The sequence below is a fragment of the Vipera berus genome (assembly GCF_964194415.1).
Source record: "Vipera berus genome assembly, chromosome: 2".
Lineage (NCBI taxonomy): Eukaryota > Metazoa > Chordata > Lepidosauria > Squamata > Viperidae > Vipera > Vipera berus.
In genome coordinates this window covers 59,922,037-59,941,048 of record NC_138203.1, presented here as the reverse complement: position 1 = coordinate 59,941,048, position 19,012 = coordinate 59,922,037, and the positions used below count along the sequence as shown (strand labels likewise).

Below are 19,012 nucleotides of genomic sequence, written 5' to 3'. Positions count from 1 at the left end.
CTAGCAGTTCAAAGCATGTAAAAATGCAAGTAGAAAAATAGAGACCACTACGGTGGGAAGGTAACAGCATTCCGTGTGCCTTTGGCGTCTAGTCATGCTGGACAAACGCTGGCTCTTCGGCTTTGAAACGGAGATGAGCACCGGCTCCTAGAGTCGGAAATGACTAGCACGCATGTGCGGGGGAACCTTTACCTTTACCTTATGATACTGAGAAGATAGGTCATCTGGTGGTCCAACCCAGCCTTCTAGCAATCACTACCAGTCAGCTGGTTTCTGAAATACATTACAAGTAAGACTGAATATTAAAATTCAGAAAACTGATAATAACTAACAAGTTTCAATTGCAGTTATTAATATGAATTCATATATAATTTCCTAAGTAGAACTGTGACCTTGCATAAGCAGTTCAAGTGTAATGAGCATATTAAAATGGCAATTTATTGTCTGTAGTTCCTTATTATTCAAAGATTCCAGCAAGTTTGTGCTATTAGTAATTTCTATGATATGAGGTAGATTAAAATATTTCAAGTAAATTTGGAGTGAATATTTTGAATATGATTTTGTTTAAACAGACCTTTAAAAGATCACTGGGATGGGAAAGGATATACAGATTCAACCATTATCACTGTCTTATTTGCCAAAAAAAAAGTATTTCTATATTCCATAGTTAAAGATGTGCAGAGGTAGCGTGGGCTTCACTCGGTGTTCACATTTTCTAAACTATTGCTAAGCACATTGGTTTGTGCTTAAATTGTAAGCCGCCCTGAGTCTTCGGAGAAGGGCGGGATATAAATGGGATTAAAATAATAAATAAATAAATAAATAAATGCAGAAAACTTGAGAAACAATGTTTTGGAAAATGCACTTTTTATTTCCATTTATTGCTTTAAAATTATGTGATAACAAAAATTCTTCTAATCAGTTATTTTAATGATTCTGATGGAGGAAGAAGGGAGAATGTTTTGGGTATGTTGCTTCCAATACATATCAGGTTCAAAACCAGGAAGTACATTTTTCCCCTCTGATTTTTAATTTGCATTTTGGAAATGTTTATTAGGGTAGCTCCAGTAGCTTCATCATGAGAAATGATAATTCCAATTGATTAGTTTGTGCAGTTAATGTGTTACTGTAGAATAATTTTTCATATTTCTTTATTAGACATATGTTCCACAATCTAGAATGTCCATATAGATTCAGGCACTCTAATGCATACGCCTAGTGGTTGCCATTCATTTCAATAGCATACCGACAGGTCTGTTCATGCTAATAAAAAAATGTCTATGTATAGGTTTCTCAGTTAACAGATAGGAAGTCTTTGTTGCATAACATATTATGTAGAATCATCAGAGTGCAATATTAGAAGATTGGAATTACCCAATTAAGTTCACTGGAAATAGACTCAAGACATGCCAATTTCTAAGATTCATTACCATGTGTCATGGAAATGCCCACAAGGTTAGCTAGTTTTAACAGGATTAGCTAATTCAATGGAAATTGTATAACAAGAACCATGGGTTTTGATAGCTAAGTGCACAAAGGTAATACAGCTCTGAAAACAGTTCCTGGAGAAAACATCCCGCCTATAGAGCATGGGGCTGCCCACTATTACAACTTGCTTGCTAATCTATATAAAACTTCAGTATGATCTAATATTGTTTTGGCTTTTTGTTTTAATTTTAACCACATTCTGGATTGGAAGATATGAATTACTGTGGATAGATAGATAGATAGATAGACAGACAGATACATAGACAGATTGATGGATAAGGCCAAAGAGGACTTTAGAGAACATATATAATAAAAAGGTAAAGGTTCCCCCGCACATGCGTGCTAGTCGTTTCCGACTCTAGGGGCCGGTGCTCATCTCCGTTTCAAAGCCGAAGAGCCAGCGCTTGTCCGAGGACATCTCCGTGGTCATGTGGCCAGCATAACTAGACACCAAAGGCGCACGGAACGCTGTTACCTTCCCACCGTAGTGGTCCCTATTTTTCTACTTGCATTTTTACGTGCTTTCGAACTGCTAGGTTGGCAGAAGCTGGGACGAGTAACAGGCACTCACTCTGTTATGCAGCACTCGGGATTCGACCCGCCAAACTGCCGACCTTCTGATCGACAAGCTCAGCGTCCTAACCCACTGAGCCACCGCGTCCCTTACATATATAATACCTGTCCGCAAATCTTTAAAGATGCCAGCTTTTCTCAGGATTATGCAGATGCCCCTGCAGCTAATGTGTCAGCCTTGGAAATGACATAGAAGCTTTAAAGAGTTGGAGATAGGTCCTAGGTTTGCACCTGAGAACATATTTTTGGAAATGAGTGTAAAGTACTATTCTCAAAAAACCAAGATATGTTTCACAAAGAGCTTACATGTAAGTAATATATCAGCATATTTAAATATATTATAATAGTATATATAATTGAGGAAATGAAACCAACAGCAAATCCATAAATACCTTTATGCAAAGTGAAGCAGCTGCCGATACTGGAAGTGAAGAGGCAGAATTACATAATGGGCTTATGTACATGAAATGATGGAAGGTAAATATTATTTATTCATAAACATGTTTTGTGCTTCTTAATGCTGAGTATTGTGAATGCAAATGTGATTTGAATTAAGACCGGTGTGTTACTTTCTTCTAGCTGCAGCTTTACAGACAACAAACGGATAGATGGCTTGCAACCCTGCCACTTGCTGGACAGAACCACTGTGTGCCTTTGATTTCAAGAAAGAGATTTGTGTACCATCCATGTAGTCTAATTGCTCCTAAGCTTAGGGACTATTCATAGATTTGTCAGGGAGCATTGCAAAGAATAATGACAAACCTATTTGGCTTCTGTAAACAAAAGTGGGACAAAGGGGAAATCCCAACTTGGCAGCCAAATTAATTATGGCGTGAGATATAAAAGAGTAAGAAATATAGCTAAAGCTGGTTTACCCCAAACCATTCGGTATGCCTCTCCATATTTTCCAGTCATTGCAAGTCATCCTTAACTTTTTATGCTCTTTCATGAACTCCTCAGCTTTCCTTTCTGAAGATCACATAACTCCATCTAAACACAATATTCCCAGATTTTCCTTTCTTATTTTTTCCCCATATACTTGCTTTCCTCAGTCATTCTCTCTGTATGACCAACTATTCTAAAGTGCTTATTTTGCACTGGTTACTTTTTCTATTCAATACAAATTCATTACCCATTTTTTTCTTGACATCATATCGCTTTGTTTTATTCAACAAATATCTTTTGTATCCCATCCCCACAGTATTAACTTCCCTAACTTCCATATAATTTGGCAATCATAATCATGTTCATATACACAGATATTATTGCTTTTTTTTTTAAAAAAAGTCTACAAATCTGGCTGAATATCAGGTTATTTACAGCAAGAGTGAAGAGCCAGCTTCTTCTATCCATCAACCCCTTGGTGGGTATTCTCTAATATATTTTGTTTTAACTTAACCTTTCTGTGAAGAAACTGAACCCTAGCTGGCCAGCCATGCTTAAAACCTCTTCTGAATTGTCTGGGAAAGCTATTCCATTGCCTGGCTCTCTCTGGTCACTTTCTGTCAACATTGTTGTTGTTGTTAGCTGCGAAGTCGTGTCCGACCCATCGCGACCCTATGGACAACATTCCTCCAGGCCTTCCTGTCCTCTACCATCTTCTGGAGTCCATTTAAGCTCACGCCTACTGCTTCAGTGACTCCATCCAGCCACCTCATTCTCTGTCGTCCCCTTCTTCTATTGCCCTCGATCTTTCCCAGCATTAGGCTCTTCTCCAGTGAGTCCTTCCTTCTCATTAGGTGGCCAAAGTATTTGAGTTTTAGCTTCAGGATCTGGCCTTCTAAAGAGCAGTCAGGATTGATCTCCTCTAGGACTGACCGGTTTGATCGCCTTGCAGTCCAAGGGACTCGCAGGAGTCTTCTCCAGCACCAGAGTTAAAAGGCCTCAATTCTTTGGCGCTCAGCCTTTCTTATGGTCCAACTTTCACAGCCATACATTGCAACTGGGAAGACCATAGCCTTGACTATACGCACTTTTGTTGACAGGGTGATGTCTCTGCTTTTTAGTGTGCTGTCTAGATTTGCCATGGCTTTCCTCCCCAGGAGCAAGCGTCTTTTAATTTCTTGGCTACAGTCCCCATCTGCAGTGATCTTGGAGCCCAGGAAAATAAAATCTGTCACTACCTCCATTTCTTCCCCATCTATTTGCCAGGAATTGAGAGGGCCAGATGCCATGATCTTGGTTTTCTTAATGTTAAGTTTCAACCCAAGTTTTGCACTCTCCTTCTTCACCTGCAACAAGAGGCTCTTTAGTTCTTCTTCACTTTCTGTCTGTCAACATTCCTTTGCAACAAATACACAAAGTGGACTGGCAGAAGGTTGCCACTTCCTGGCTCATTCACACCCACCTAAGAAAAAAAAATAGACAATAATTATTTCATTGCCTAAAGGAAACAGACACCTATCAATTAAACTCATCCCTTTTGAACAGCAGAAAACCTAGCCAGGGGGCCTTAGTGGTTGGTTGTTTTTTCCCCCTAGTTCTTGCCTATTCCTGATATTCCTGGCTTGTATCTTGTATCTGAAGTTACTGGATAAGAAAATAAATATCAAGAACCCTGAATAGGTTTACCTTGCTTTGGTTTATACATTTAGTTACAACATTTTTTTTGAGGGGGGAAGGGTACATGATTTCTTACGCTATCTCATGCCTCACTGTATTGTGCCTCTATTCTCTTATCAATGTGAATTTCTTTGCATCTTTAAAGGAACCTGTTCTCTTGCCCACTGAGATTGCTTGGAAACACTTGTTAAAGGGGTAAAAGGCGAAAGATTTATACGATCTGAAGAGAAACCAGAGGGAGGGAGGGAGGGAAGAAGGGAGGGGGAGAGAGAGAGCAAGAGAGAGCGCAAACAGAAAATCCACAAAAAGAGGAAGACCTATTTGTTCTATTTAATATTTTAGCAGCCAGTCACATACTGTAAATGTTAAAAATACAAAAGTGATTTGCCATTATTGTCTTCTAGGATTTTTTTTTAAAAATTTCCAGTCTAGCTTGGCATTTCCTGATGCTTCCTCATAAAGTACTAATAAATTCCAACCCAGTTTATATTTTTTGAGATTAGCTAAGGCTAGTTGCACTCCCATTTCTGCAGTTCAGAATCACCCTGGGATGGCATTTTTTAGGTTAATGCATTTGCTAATAGAAGGTGTCATGTATTCAGGGATAAAGGATATGATTGCAGTACAACTTACACAGAGAAGAATAGCCTTTTTTTTTGCTTTCAGATCCTGGCTTTTGAAACCTCTAAAGGGAACTTCAAAACTTGCATTCAAATGAGGAACATGAAGCCTGGCCTATCTTTTAAAATCTTTTCCCCTTAATTGGGATGGGGTTTACACAATATGGAATCTTGAAGTTAAAAAAAAAAGCACTTGACATATAGCTGTTGATTTCCTCAGCAGGCTAAGTTTCAGAAGTGTTTTATCTTCAAAGGAAATAGCAGGAAGCCTCTCCTCAGTCAAAAGCAATATAGAAGTCAGTGCTTGCTTCTTAGTCTTCTGATTTCACAAAGATTCTCTGCAATTTATTTATTTTGCTATAGGTAAGACACGGTCATGTGAATCTCTCTATTGATTTGGAATTATATCAATTCAAATATGTAGTACTCGGTCCATAATTTTAACCCTTAGTCATTTATATAAAAATAGCAATTGACTATTTCATTGTTGTATTGCACACTTTTAGACTAGAAGTCACTCATATCTCTCAGTGGCATATATAGTGCCATCAAGTTGTCTGTGTATTTGTCTGTGTATATACACACACACAAACATATGTTATATAGATATATAGTATATTTATAGCAGTGTGGTGGCCTAGTGGTAAAGATGCTCATTTCCTGCTTGGTAGGTTGAGAGTACAGTCCTAGGTAGTGGCCGATTTTTCTGTCCTAAGGAGCAAAGAAAAAAAGCTGCTGCGAACTCTGCATGACGTCAGGAAGGGCATCCAGTCTGTAAATGCTCAGCTCTACCCAGTTGCCCCAACTCTACTCTGAATTAAGGGATTACAGGGTCATAAAAAGGGAACTTTTTAATATAGCATTTTTATGTACACACACAATGGGAAAATATACCTAATGGGAATTGTAGACCAACATATTCAGAGATCACCTGGCTAGAAAAAACTGCTATTCTATTAATTGTATTTTATAGCCAATTGTGCCTAAAATTACCATTTAAAAAAAAAATCTAACAGCAGGTGGATGGGAATAGCTGTGTTTACATGACACTTTAACTATGGTTTATTGAAATAACTAGTTTGCTTGGTTCATATGACATTATACTCTGAACCACAAACAAGCCAACCACATATCAGCCACACATGTTGTCTGGATTCTCCATTAGCAGAAGATACTTTCCCCCCCCCCTCTACTGCTATGAAAGTATCATCTACAGAGTTTTGGGAATGTTTATTTGCAAAAGATTATGCTTTTTAATAAAATGTGTTAGTCAGAAAAGGCGATACCAGACTCCATCTGATTTTTCTCTAGTTTCTTTTGGATCAAAGTACTGTAAAAGGCATAGAAGTTGATTTGGACAGTTGGCAACCTGAACATCGCCTGGTGCACCAGCACCCAAATAACTGAATTCCTCTCTTCCTTAGCTGATGCAGAGTCTACAGTGGGGGTTAACAATTAAAGCAGCAGGTCCACACCTCTGAGGGAATGCCAGCATAATCCCTTCTCCTTGTCATGGTATGCACGGAAATGAGATTGTTAGCTCTGCCTCTGTGGATTTCACCAGATGTCATTGGGTACAGATTAGAGGCAGGAAAGGGAGTGTCTCAGCGGCCCAGAGTTGCCTTTGCTAACATGATTATAACCTGCGCAAGGACAAAAATATATGCTAGAAGATACCCTGCAATATTAAACAACTGATGCTGTAACACAGTCAATTCAAGGCTGTCGTTTGGTCCCTAATAACCACTTTGTTTTCCCCAAGAGGGAGCTGCCTTCAGGTTCCTAGCTGAGCAATACTGGGGAGGGAGGGAGGGAATCCGGGAGGTTACAAAGGTTGCGGATAATTTTGCTTGGTTTGCAATTTAGTGAGTGGAAAAGGTTTTTAGGCCTCGTGTTTGAAATACACACACACACACACACACACCAGAGCATAAATTATTCACTCCAGTGGACATTAATCAAAGAACAAAAAGTATTAGCAGATCAGAATGCTCCAAATTAGGTTAGTGGAAGCAAAAAAACAAACAAACCATGATGCACAAACCCCCCAGGGTAGACAAGATGACCTAAGAGTCTACTTGTGTTTCTCTGATTCGATTAGCTTAATTGCAACAAGACTGATCTTTTCCTAATGGAAATCTCTGAGAGTCAATTTAAATTGTCCTTCTACTATCCAAGACCTGATCTTTTGATTCTTAATGTTTAAAAAGAATATTTTGGCAGCTTTTGATGTAGAAATCTTCCACACAGCATTAAAAAGAAAAAAGAGGGGGGAAAAAGAATTGTTAGAAAAACAAACAAGCAAGCTCTCCATGTCATCCTTAACCATGAGGCTTTGCTAAAATAACTAAAGCATCCAGTACTCTGTAATATAAAAAGTTGTTCTTAGCTTCAAGAAAAACCTCTATAGGTATTATGCTGCCCAAAACATGGTCTTTAACTTTATGGGAAGGAAAAAAACATGAAGGAAAAAAAAAGAGACTTTCTAAGGATAGGCATTTGAAATGAGAAGACCTAGAGGTTAAAAGCTGCAGAGGAATTGGATTATTTGGTGACTGCATTAGTATGCCTCCCATCTGCTCTGTGGATGAGCCTTTATGTCAAAAAGAAAAGAAAAAGTTATACAGTAATGAATAGGGTTGAAACTGTTAGTATTGGCTGAGTTTTGATTTAATGTGTAGTATGGGTAGGCCTCGGCTTACGACCATGATGGAGCCCAAATTTCTGTTGCTAAGTGAGACATTTGTTAAGTGAACTTTGCCCCCATTTTACGACCTTTCCTGCCACAGTTGTTAAGTAAATCACTGCAGGTGTTAAGTTAGTAATATGGTTGTTAAGTGAATCTGACTTTCCCATTGACTTTGCTTGTCAGAAAGTCACAAAAGGTGATCACATGAACCTGGGACACAGCAACCGTCATAAATATGAGTCAGTTGCCAAGCATCCAAATTTTGATCATGTGACCGGAGGAAAGTTGCAGTGATCATAAGTGTGAGAAATGGTTGTGTCACTTTTTTTTAGTGCCATTGTAACTTTGAACAGTCACTAAATGAAGTGTTGTAAGTCAAGGACTACTTGTATATCACCTTGTGGCATGGGTCTGCAATCTTCTGAACCCTGTGCAATTGCAAGGATGAAGTTATTCATTGTCCATGCACACTTTTATTCATATCCCTTTATATATTGTTTATCTCATTCCAGTTCTCTTTAGCTGTGGAAAACCACTGCTGTGATTTGATCAACTGGTTGGCAGAGACTGGATTGATTGATTTTCTCCTATTAATGGCAGGATGACATCTGCAAAATATTTCCTGCCCATCAGGTTCATCAGCTAGCCCATACTGTAGGAAAGGCAGGCAGGGATCCTTATGGCTCTATAAGCCATACTTTTTGTTGATGGGAGCTCAATAAACTGTTAGATTCAGCTATGCTGATCATAAATTTTAGAAAAGGAATCCACAGTTAAGTCCAGAAAGTAATATTTATTTTATTTTTTTATTGTAATCCCATTTATTATAATATTTATTATAATATCGCTAGCCTAAATAAAAATAGAGCAATGAAAATACTTCTTAAAAGGTAATGTTTCCTTCAAGTGGAGCTCAACCTCTGGTGATTTGATCTATAGCATTAATGCAAACTATATGCTTGTTAGATCCAGAATTATCCCTCTGGCTCTGCCCTCAACTTTACTGCTCTTAGCATTGCCAGGTCTTGCCTGCTAGAAGTGTGTGTGTGTGTTGGTCATGTAGTAGTTCGTCTTGCCATGTCTTTTTTATTCACTTGGTCTTTCTTGTAGGCCAGTTTGGTTTGCCAGTACTCACGAATCTTCATGGTATATTAGCTTCAGTGTGTCTTCTTCACTGTGCTTTAGATACTCTTCAAATGCCTTTTTTCTTCTCCTTCAACTGTCTGGTCTACTTGCAGCATTCCACACCCACCTATGCTCCTGGATAAGTAGAGTCCGTCAACAACACTGCATGGATGAAGCATGGATGATTCATTGTCATTATTTTTCTCGTCTTCCTACCAGGGCTTTTAGTTCTGCTTGAGTCCAGTTCACGATTCCAGTTGCGTATGGAAAAGGTGTTACATTTGCCTAGGTATTAATTGGCTTGGTGGTGTTTCCCTCTGCTGAGTTTGGACTTTAAGATCTTCTTCACTGTCATGATGTTTTCACTTCTAACCTTCTTGGCTTCAGTGTGTTTAAGAGGATTAGAAGTGAATACATTATAAAAGTGAAGAAATGTGTACAGTCCAAATTCAGTTGCTATTAATGTTGCCTTTGAGTCAGTTTCTGACATCTGGTGGGTGTCTAGACAAATCCCTTTGTATGTTTGTCAGTGCCTCTGTCTTAGGGCTGAAAGAGAGTGACTGAGCCAAGTTCACCCAGCTGGCTTCGTGCTAAAGGCAGGACTAGAATATATGGTTTCCCAATTTCTAGCCTGATGCCTTTAACCATGGCACCTAATTATCTTGTTAATTATCTTATTATTACTTAGCAGCTACTTTAGGTTGGTGCAGGCACAGTCCTCTTCCTTCCAGCCCTTGTCAATACCCTCCACGACTCTTCTGATTTGGAGAGCTAGAGAAAATTGCTCTTTCAAATTGGGCTCACCTATTGTGCACATCCAAGTATTCCAAATCAACAATCTGGTGTGTTTGGGGCGTGTAAGAGTGCTAAATCAATGCTCTAGTCTAAACAAACCCATCAAACAGCTGATTTGTGGGTGCTGTCTGGCAAAGAAATGATGTTCTCCTGCTTTACCTGGCAGTTCCGATGATCTGGATGGAGTTGTTTTGACAGTAGGTTTAGTGCTCTGTCAAAAAGGTATTAATGCGGCCTCAAAACAAGTTCTCAATGCTTCTAGTTATCAGGTTAGGGAAGCTGCAGAAGTAAAGTGGGAGAGCCTTACTAGGCAGCATTTCTTAACCTAGCAATCAGTTATCCATGGGACTTGAAAAGGTAATCAAATGACAGGTAGCAAGCCTGTCCTATGCAGGTGTAGTCAGATGTCAAAATCATTCTCCACTCACACCAATGGGGTGTTTGGCAGAAGACATCTTATCAACTGATGATGTTCAGAAAGGTTACAATTAGTAAGGCAATGCCACTATCTTACTTCATAACTCATACAGAATAGTGCAATAAGGGGAAAAAATAACGTGGGTGAGAGAAAAAAAAATACATGCAGGGATGCCTCCATAAAATGTTTACCCAGCCTTTCTGGTTTTTCTGAGGAGTGGCTCATAGGTTGATATAAACAACTAGATATAGAGAAAAGTAGGATACAGAATAATAACCCACTCACAGCTGTTGCACTGACAGAATTGTATCCTCATGGTACGCAAGAATTCTGTTTCACATAGAATAACAAGAGTTGGATGGGACTTTGGAGGTCCTTTTGTCTAACCCTCTGTTCAAGCTGGAAATCGTATGCCATTTCAGATAAATGGTTGTCCAATCTCTTTTGAAAAAAATCCAGTGTTGGAGCACCCATAACTTCTGGAGGTAAGCCACTCATTAACTGAACATTAATCAGACTTTTCATATTATAAAGGTAAAGGTAAAGGTTCCCCCGCACATGCGTGCTAGTCGTTTCCAACTCTAGGGGCCGGTGCTCATCTCCATTTCAAAGCCAAAGAGCCAGCGCTTGTCCGAGGACGTCTCCGTGGTCATGTGGCCGGCATGACTAGACGCCAAAGGAGCATGGAACGCTGTTACCTTCCCACCGTAGTGGTCCCTATTTTTCTACTTGCATTTTTACGTGCTTTCGAACTGCTAGGTTGGCAGAAGCTGGGACGAGTAACAGGCGCTCACTCTGTTATGCGGCACTCGGGATTCGACCAGCCAAACTGCCGACCTTCTGATCGACAAGCTCAGCATCCTAACCCAGTGAGCCACTGCATCCCTTTTCATATTATAGGCATACTGAATACATGAGGTGAGCTAATCAGTCCAACACTTTCCTCTGCTGTCAACAAAGTAGTGCCATTTTCTGTGCATTTGTTCATTTTGTTCAAAAGCCTGGCTGGTTGTGACTTATTCCTGAGTAAATGTCTATCCAAATATAAATGTGTGTGTGTGTGCATGTGTGTGTGATTTTACAGGAGTAGCAAATTTCAAAATATGCGTAGAGGGCCCAAGTTGACATACTAATCTTTGAACCAAGGTGTGTCTGCACTGCAGGCAATACATTCTTTAATTGTATATCATTTAGCTGTGAAAGGTTGAACAGCCCATGGGTGAGGTAGGAAATGATTTTAATGATACAACTTCATATCCAGCTGAGTTGGAACGATAATAGTTTGCTGCAACAAATAAATTGTGTGTCTACTTCCAGCAAGTTCATTCTTGCTCCGGTTTCTTCAGTGTACAGCTTCAGCTGTCACAAAATTTGAGGTTGCAGCCTACACAAATTAACTGCAAACAGTCTCAGAATTTTCTTACCTCCTAAACCAATAAGCAACCTTTGCTATCTAATAGTCATCTGATTATTGAGAGTGCAGTGCACCTTTAGGTGATATGCTATGGCTATGTTTGTTTTGCATACATTAGAGCAGGGGTGGGCAAGCTCTGTTTCTGATTTCATCTGGCTCCCTTGTTTATTGATGCTTATTAGATAACAATTTGGTCTGAACTGAGGAATCTATTTATTACAAATAATTTATATTTGTTTCCTTGAAAGAGAAAATTTCATTTCAAGGCAACAATTTGGAAGGGGATAAAGTTTCCAGGACCATCTATGGGGAAAATCAGCAAAATCTGCATGGTGGCATATGGAGTTTGTAGTTGAAACTACACCTCTTTTGTATACGATTCTGTCTTGCCCTTTCTCCCCCCCCCTCCCAAAAGATGCCCAAATTTTCAATCTGGTCTAATGGTATTCAGATGTCCTGGGCAATATTTATAAAATTGCCTGAAAATTATACAATTTGAAGATGGAGGAGAAGGAAGGAAGGAAGGAAGGAAGGAAGGAAGGAAGGAAGGAAGGAAGGAAGGAAATTGCATTTTGTGTGTGTTTGCACATGCATGCATGACTCCGCATCAGGGTAGAGAGGAGGAAAGTAATGGGAAACTCCATCCTTCCACTTGGGAAGACCTCCTGGTACTCCAGCTCTCATCCTTCATTCCTCAGGCCCAGCCAACTAGATATCTGCAGTAGATAAGAAAGTAGTCATAACTGCCTCCATCAGTTTCAGGTTAATATGTATGTATGTATGTATGTATGTATGTATGTATGTATGTATGTATGTATTTTCTATCAATTACATTTCTGAACCACACATCTCCCTCAAAGAGGGACTCTAAAGCGTAGTCAGGAAGGTCTCCAAGATAAAAATGACTGTGTTGAGGTTTTTTTATTCTTGCAGCCAGGGCTTTTTTTCCTCATAGAATGCCCAGAACGGAGTTCCGGCACCTTTTTTGGATGGAACCTTGTAGGGTAGGCAAGGCACGTTGTATGACATGTGTGAGTTCCGGCACCTTTTTCTTTTACAAAAAAAGCACTGCTTGCAGCCTTCGGGTGAGGGGACTCTGGTGTTAAGATTCCCAAGATATGTTTGCACCAATACCTGAGAGCAGGGCTACTAGCCAGGAAATAATTGCTGAGTGCTAGCACTTTGTGCAAAATGCCATCTTAACTATGATTAGGCCTACCAGATGTGGGCTGCAGAAATCCATACAACCACTAAATGGAAGCAGAGGGATACAAGAAGCTCTTAACATGCTATTTTCAAGACACAGTTAATTGTATATTGTTTCTTGTCTGACTTTAAAGTAATGTTTCCCTATCTTGGTAACTTTAACATGTGTGGCATGCAGAATTCCTGGGGTTGAAGTCCATACATCTTAAACTTGCCAAGGTTAGGAAACCTTATTTTAAAGTAAATGTAGGAAAACTGATCCGGACAAATATCTAGGGTAGAATTTAAGAAGATTTCTATTTTTACTTCTCCTATATGATTTATGGAGAACTTTTTTTAAAATGGGAATAGGCAGCAGAAAAAATATTTCCATATTTTTGGCAAGGATCTAATTGGACTTGTGCATAGAGTCACCAGGAATCGAGCTTAACGTTACAAAAGATTTTAATAAATGTTACAAACAAGAAATTTTCAGATCTAGTCTTTAAAGCAGGTTTTCTCAGCCTAGTATCTTCCATGTACCATATTTTCCGACGTATAAGACGACCTGGTGTATAAGACGACCCCCTACTTTTCGTGTTAAATTATAGGGTTTGGGCTAATAACTCAATATTTCACTTCCTGGCACACAATCTGCATATTAACAACTCGTTTAGTGTTAGTACCCTTTTTTTATAAGTGCCACGATGTTGCTAAAATAAAAGAGGTAAACTTCGTGACCCTCCCAGCCCGTGCATAAAACAGAAATGAAAAGGCTTAAGCCTTTCCATTCCCAAATACCAAGGTTTCCCCCGAGTTTTGCGCGGTTAAACAAATGGCATTTGCATATTAATGTTTCTCCACGGAGCACAAAATTCGCCCGAATTAAGGAAAGTGGGGAGCTAAAGAATCTGGGGCTACAGGGAATACCTCTGGCATGACAGGCAACCCTGGGAAACACGAGGACTGTAGCGGCACCCTCAGTTCGCACAATCCGATCCAGAAAGCGCCCAGAGGCTCCTTCATTACTTCTAACAGAATGTCTCCACGTCCCGCCTGCCTCGCCTTTTAAACCCCACCCCCTTTTCCCCTGTAACGTTTCCCTGCTCCGCCTGCTCTGTGATTTGCCCAGCTTTGCTCCTTCCCCGCCAAATGGGCGCCTCGCCTTCTTTCCTCTGAGCTCTCTTGCTTGGTGCGCTGCTGCTCTCAGTTCCGCACTCCGTGACCGGGCAAGCAATTCTTCTGGTCGGCGCGGGTCAGGCGGTGCCTCGGCGGGAGCAAAGGTGCTCCCTTCCTACTGTTGAGCGGCGCATCTCTGGGGACCGCCTGCTCGTCCTCTCGTCAGGGACCTGACAGCCAGCATTGGAAGCGCCAGCATGGACAGTCCTAGAGAGAGCAATGTGGCGGCTGCAGCAGCCGCCCCATGATCTGACGAGAGTTTGCCCTCCATCACCCGTTCGCTGTTGGCCGCTTAACCATGGGTCGCCATCGCCTACCTCCATTCACCCAGCGATCCCGCCGTTCAGCAGAAAAGATCAGAGAGGTGAATAGTATTTTCCGGCGTATAAGATGACCCGGCGTATAAGACGACCCCCCCCAACTTTTGAGAAGATTTTCATGGGTTAAAAAGTCGTCTTATACGCCGGAAAATACGGTATGTTTTATTACATTATTATATGTCATGAGAAATATACTCCACCTATCTAGAGGCCAATGGGCATGGAAATATGATTTAGACAAAGGCAATACTATAGATAAATAATATAAAAATGTAACCATAACAGCTGGAATTTATAATTCTAAAAATGAGGCACACGTTTGAATGTTTTTTTTCTTCTCAGCACATTTGAGGAGAGCCTTTAATGCAATCTAAATCTACTCTAAATCTAATTAGCCTTCTTGGAAATGTACCAGAAAATTTCCGACCGATTCAAAAAAAGTTTTTAAAAAAGAGCATATTTCATTAGAAAGAGTTTATCTGATTAACATCTTTTGGATAGCTACAAATAATTATTTACAATGCATAAAATTTCATTTTTTTGGCTATCTGTATGACATCAAAGTCTTAGTTTACACGCTATGTAGGGACATTTAATATGCTTGAATAATGTTTTGATGAATGCACTGTTCTGATATGAAAGAACAAAATGTATGTCTCATCTTACTGTGGAACCAGTATATTAAAGTGTTTTCTTTGTTTCTTAGTTTTAGATAGATAACTTACATATTTATACCAAGACAGCCTCCTACCAGTACTTACAGCTGTTAGTGCAGCTGTTGACTCAAAATCCATCCATCATTAGGCCTTTAAAATGAAAGTCTCTTTAATAGTTACTCATAAGTTTTTCTTTAGCTGAAGAGATGTCACACAAGGTTCAGTAGACTCCGGGGAACCTTATCACCAGTGTGTTTGATCTGCATAGTAAGCAGATTGCAAATGCTGTTGTTGCATATCTGGACAGTCTCAAGATGGGAGCCATCACCATGTAATTGCCCCTACGTTCAAAAGTTTGGAATAGGTCTGTAACTTCAACATTTGGAGAATGAATCTGTACAACTTGAAAAAAAGCTTTAATAGGCAGGGGAAAGTTTAAATACTTGATTCATTCAATGCGACAACATTTTGAGGCATGTGTGTTTACTCAGAAGTAAATGTGCTCTAGTCTATGAAGCATTTGTAGAACCACTATAAAAATGGTTTTCCTTGTGTGCAACTCAGCCAGCATTGTGAACCAACTGGTTTTTTTTTTTGTTAGCTTATTTCTGTCAGTGTGATTCCTAAGTTAGAATAACAGAATCTTTTACTTAGAGCTTTATAGACTGAATAAACATAAAAATAAAACCAAAGCATTTCTAGGAATGGGACCAAAATGAATCTGGCTGTTTTATATTTAAACTTTTGGGTGTTCATTTTAGGAAAGAGGAAGCAAATTATTAAAGGTTTATTAAAAAGTGCTTCTTTTCAGGCTGCAACACCCATGGTTATTGTATTCCTGAGGCTTTGAGATTAAGAAAGAATAGGCCTCTTCTGCCATCTAATGGTGGAAATATAGTATTACAGTTTCAACTTGAGAAAATCCATTTTCTTTTTCCCTAGCATGTCTCCTAGCAACTGGAAATTTTTTTTTGTAGTAGCATAGTCTATGTGTAATTAAATTAAGGTTCAATAGATTAGGGAATTAATAATAGCTTCTGTAGCCAGGTCAGATCTTGGCATACTTAACTTACAGAACTGTATTTCTGTATGACACAGGGAAAACTGGAATAGATTAGTTCTCATCCATGCGATAGGGCAGCCATCCTCAATTGGTACTTTAGATGTTTTGGACTTCATTTTCTGGAATTCCCAACCAGCATGATCTTTGGGATTGACAATAATGGGAATTAAAATCTAACACAGCTAAAAGTAGAGGAATTTGAAGAATGTTATTTAAGAGGATTTGGGGGAACTTAATGACAAAGTGTGCTACCCTATAACTGAATGCTCAAAAAAAAGTTCAATATTATTTATTCTTAAGGTATTAGCCAAAGATGCTTACTTAGTAAGTACTACTGGGTTCATGTGGAGTTAACACCTGAGGATAAATATGCATCCAAAGGAGATGGTTCTGTGTACATCAAAATGGCAGTAATCTTCACTGACTATATAATTTGGAATATTCTTTATAATTCTGATTCAGTGCTATCACAATATGCTCTGAAATTGATAGTGCTACAGAAGAAAACAATGGAGTTAATGGAAATTTAGTGTGATACCATTTTAGAATTGAAACATATAGAAGTTGTAATTCTAAATTTGTACAAAAAGATTTTCCACATTATTTCCTACTAGGATATTAATAGCATTTAAAAATACATACAGTATCTATGTAAACAGTTTTGCTTATCAATGAAAAGAAACAAATTATATTGATGTCAAGGGTAACAAATTTATCATCGCAAGCAACACCAAAACTGTTTTTATCTCAAAATGTAACAAATAATGGAGGTATTCTGGTTAAGGAAAAATATTGTCAGACCATGGTGAAAGTGGAATATATAAAAAAAACCAAAAACTTTGCTTCCCACAAAGTTTTATTCAATAAATTTATATTTAATATTATCCTCTGATGTCCTTTACTTTCTTCATGTTACAATTGCTACAGATGTTTATATCTACATGTAAAAAAGGCATTTGTATTGCCACCCATGGGTGCTGAGCTAGTTCTCATGATGACATAAATCTGAGCCCTCTCAACTTAACCCTTAGTAACATCAGTCTCAACTGTAACTTAAACCCAGCACTAGCCATAAATATGTGCCATAGTACTAATTTTCACAATAAATTTAACCTTGGTGATATTTAACATTAAGCCAAACTCACCCTAAGAGCACTACACTTATCTATCCTAATCCTTATCCCAGCATGCTTTTGAATCCATAAAGAAATGAAAGTGTCAAGGTAATGATTTAATAGCTAACCAGCTGATGTAATATATGATGTAATGATGGGAATGACTCAGCAGGGTCTATGTCTCTTTAAGAGCAAGCAGGGTCTGTGTCTCTTTAAGAGCTTTGTATAAAAGGCAAGGCTCCGCGGATGTGTGCTCTCTCTTCTGTTCTGCTGTAACTGCTGTTTGTTGGATCCTGCTGTGATAGCACATGTATGTATATTGTTCCTGGTGTATGATATTGTAGATAGTGTAAGATAAACCACTATCTACAATACAAACCACTGTTTACTGTGTTTACTCCTGGGTTATCTCATGCAATAAGATTGTGCATGCTGTAACAGAAAGTGATACTAATACAGTTAGTGTTAGAACTACACCCACATTTCTGTTCAGAATAATTCACTTGGAACATAGAACATAGAATAATAGAGTTGGAAGGGACCTTGGAGGTCTTCTAGTTCAATGCCTTGCTTGAGCAGGAGACTCTATACCATTGAAAGGTGGAAGAAGAGCACAGTGTATCAACAAAAGAACATGCCCTGCAGGGGAATTGACCCCAAACTTCCACAGGAGTGAATTACTCTGGAACATTTATACATTTGGACATTTGGATTTGGATCTTTGGGTCTAAATATTTTCAAATGGGTAAGATAAATTGTGAGCTACTGACCAAAAGATGAACAAGAGAGAAGTAGAGTAAATTTGAAGCCAAATACATTCATCAGATTCATTTCATTAGAAAATTCCTCTCTAGGGAACCTTCTTAATAGCAGGAAATCAAGTCACTGTGAAGGTAATAATGATTCTTTATAAAATAGTAAAGAAATTAGTTTTTTTTAATGTAATGACCACTATTGTAATCTCAGGTTGACAGAACAGTATTCGGGGAAAACAATCTTCATATAAGTATGATGTAGTTTTCTCTTCCACCTCTCCCCATATGAAAAAATCAGAACAGAGAATATCAAATCCAAACCCAAACCAGCCATGAAAAAAGGTTTTGCTATTAGTTATTTGTTATTGTCATCTACCCATTAAGCTGCAATTCCAATTGAAAAAATACTGCTCATATTATCAAAGAAGCCCTTGCAAGATGTCTACAAGGTGCGGTCAAAAAAGTCAATATGGTAGCTTTGACGGTGTAATCAAAGCTTTACTGGCTTTTTATGTGCACAGCTGCCATTTTGACCCTTTTTATCACTTCCTATGGGCATCCCTGATCCCTAATGTGGATGGGGCAGTAGAACATTGTAGCAATAGTTCCTAACTACTTTTAGGACTGTGGGGACATATGGAATTTGGAAAGTATATTGTAGGTATTCTTGCTATGGTGATCGTGATTACTCACAGAAAGTAAAAATAAAAAATATCCTAAATTAATGCACATACACACACAATTTATTTAGAATCGATAAGCTTTTTAAAAAAATCTTAAGACAGAAAGCCTGGTGGGCAACAGAGCAAGGCATCAAACTGTAATCCGAGGCTTTGGCTATTAAAAGATATAATTATCCCATTTCAGCTAAGAAAAATGGATTAGAGGTGAGTCCTCTGGAATAGGAAAACCAAGAGAAAGCTGGAAGGTAGGACCAAAGAAATTAAGAAAGGAGAAAGCAAAAAGCACACACACATGTACACACACACACATACATACACACACAAGAGGGAGGGAGAGAGAGAGAAAGAGAGAGAGAGAGAGAGAGAGAGAGA

At 38.9% G+C, this 19,012-nt stretch overlaps 1 long non-coding RNA gene across 1 annotated transcript in view; it reads left to right on the top strand.

Moving 5' to 3' along the window:
• Positions 1-2,485: 2,485 nt before the first annotated feature.
• LOC308661143 overlaps positions 2,486-19,012 on the top strand; it is a 31,973-nt gene continuing 15,446 nt past the window's right edge. Inside the window, exon 1 of the long non-coding RNA XR_014024898.1 lies at positions 2,486-2,538. This is a non-coding gene — a long non-coding RNA (uncharacterized lncRNA). The remainder of the gene's footprint in view (positions 2,539-19,012) is intronic.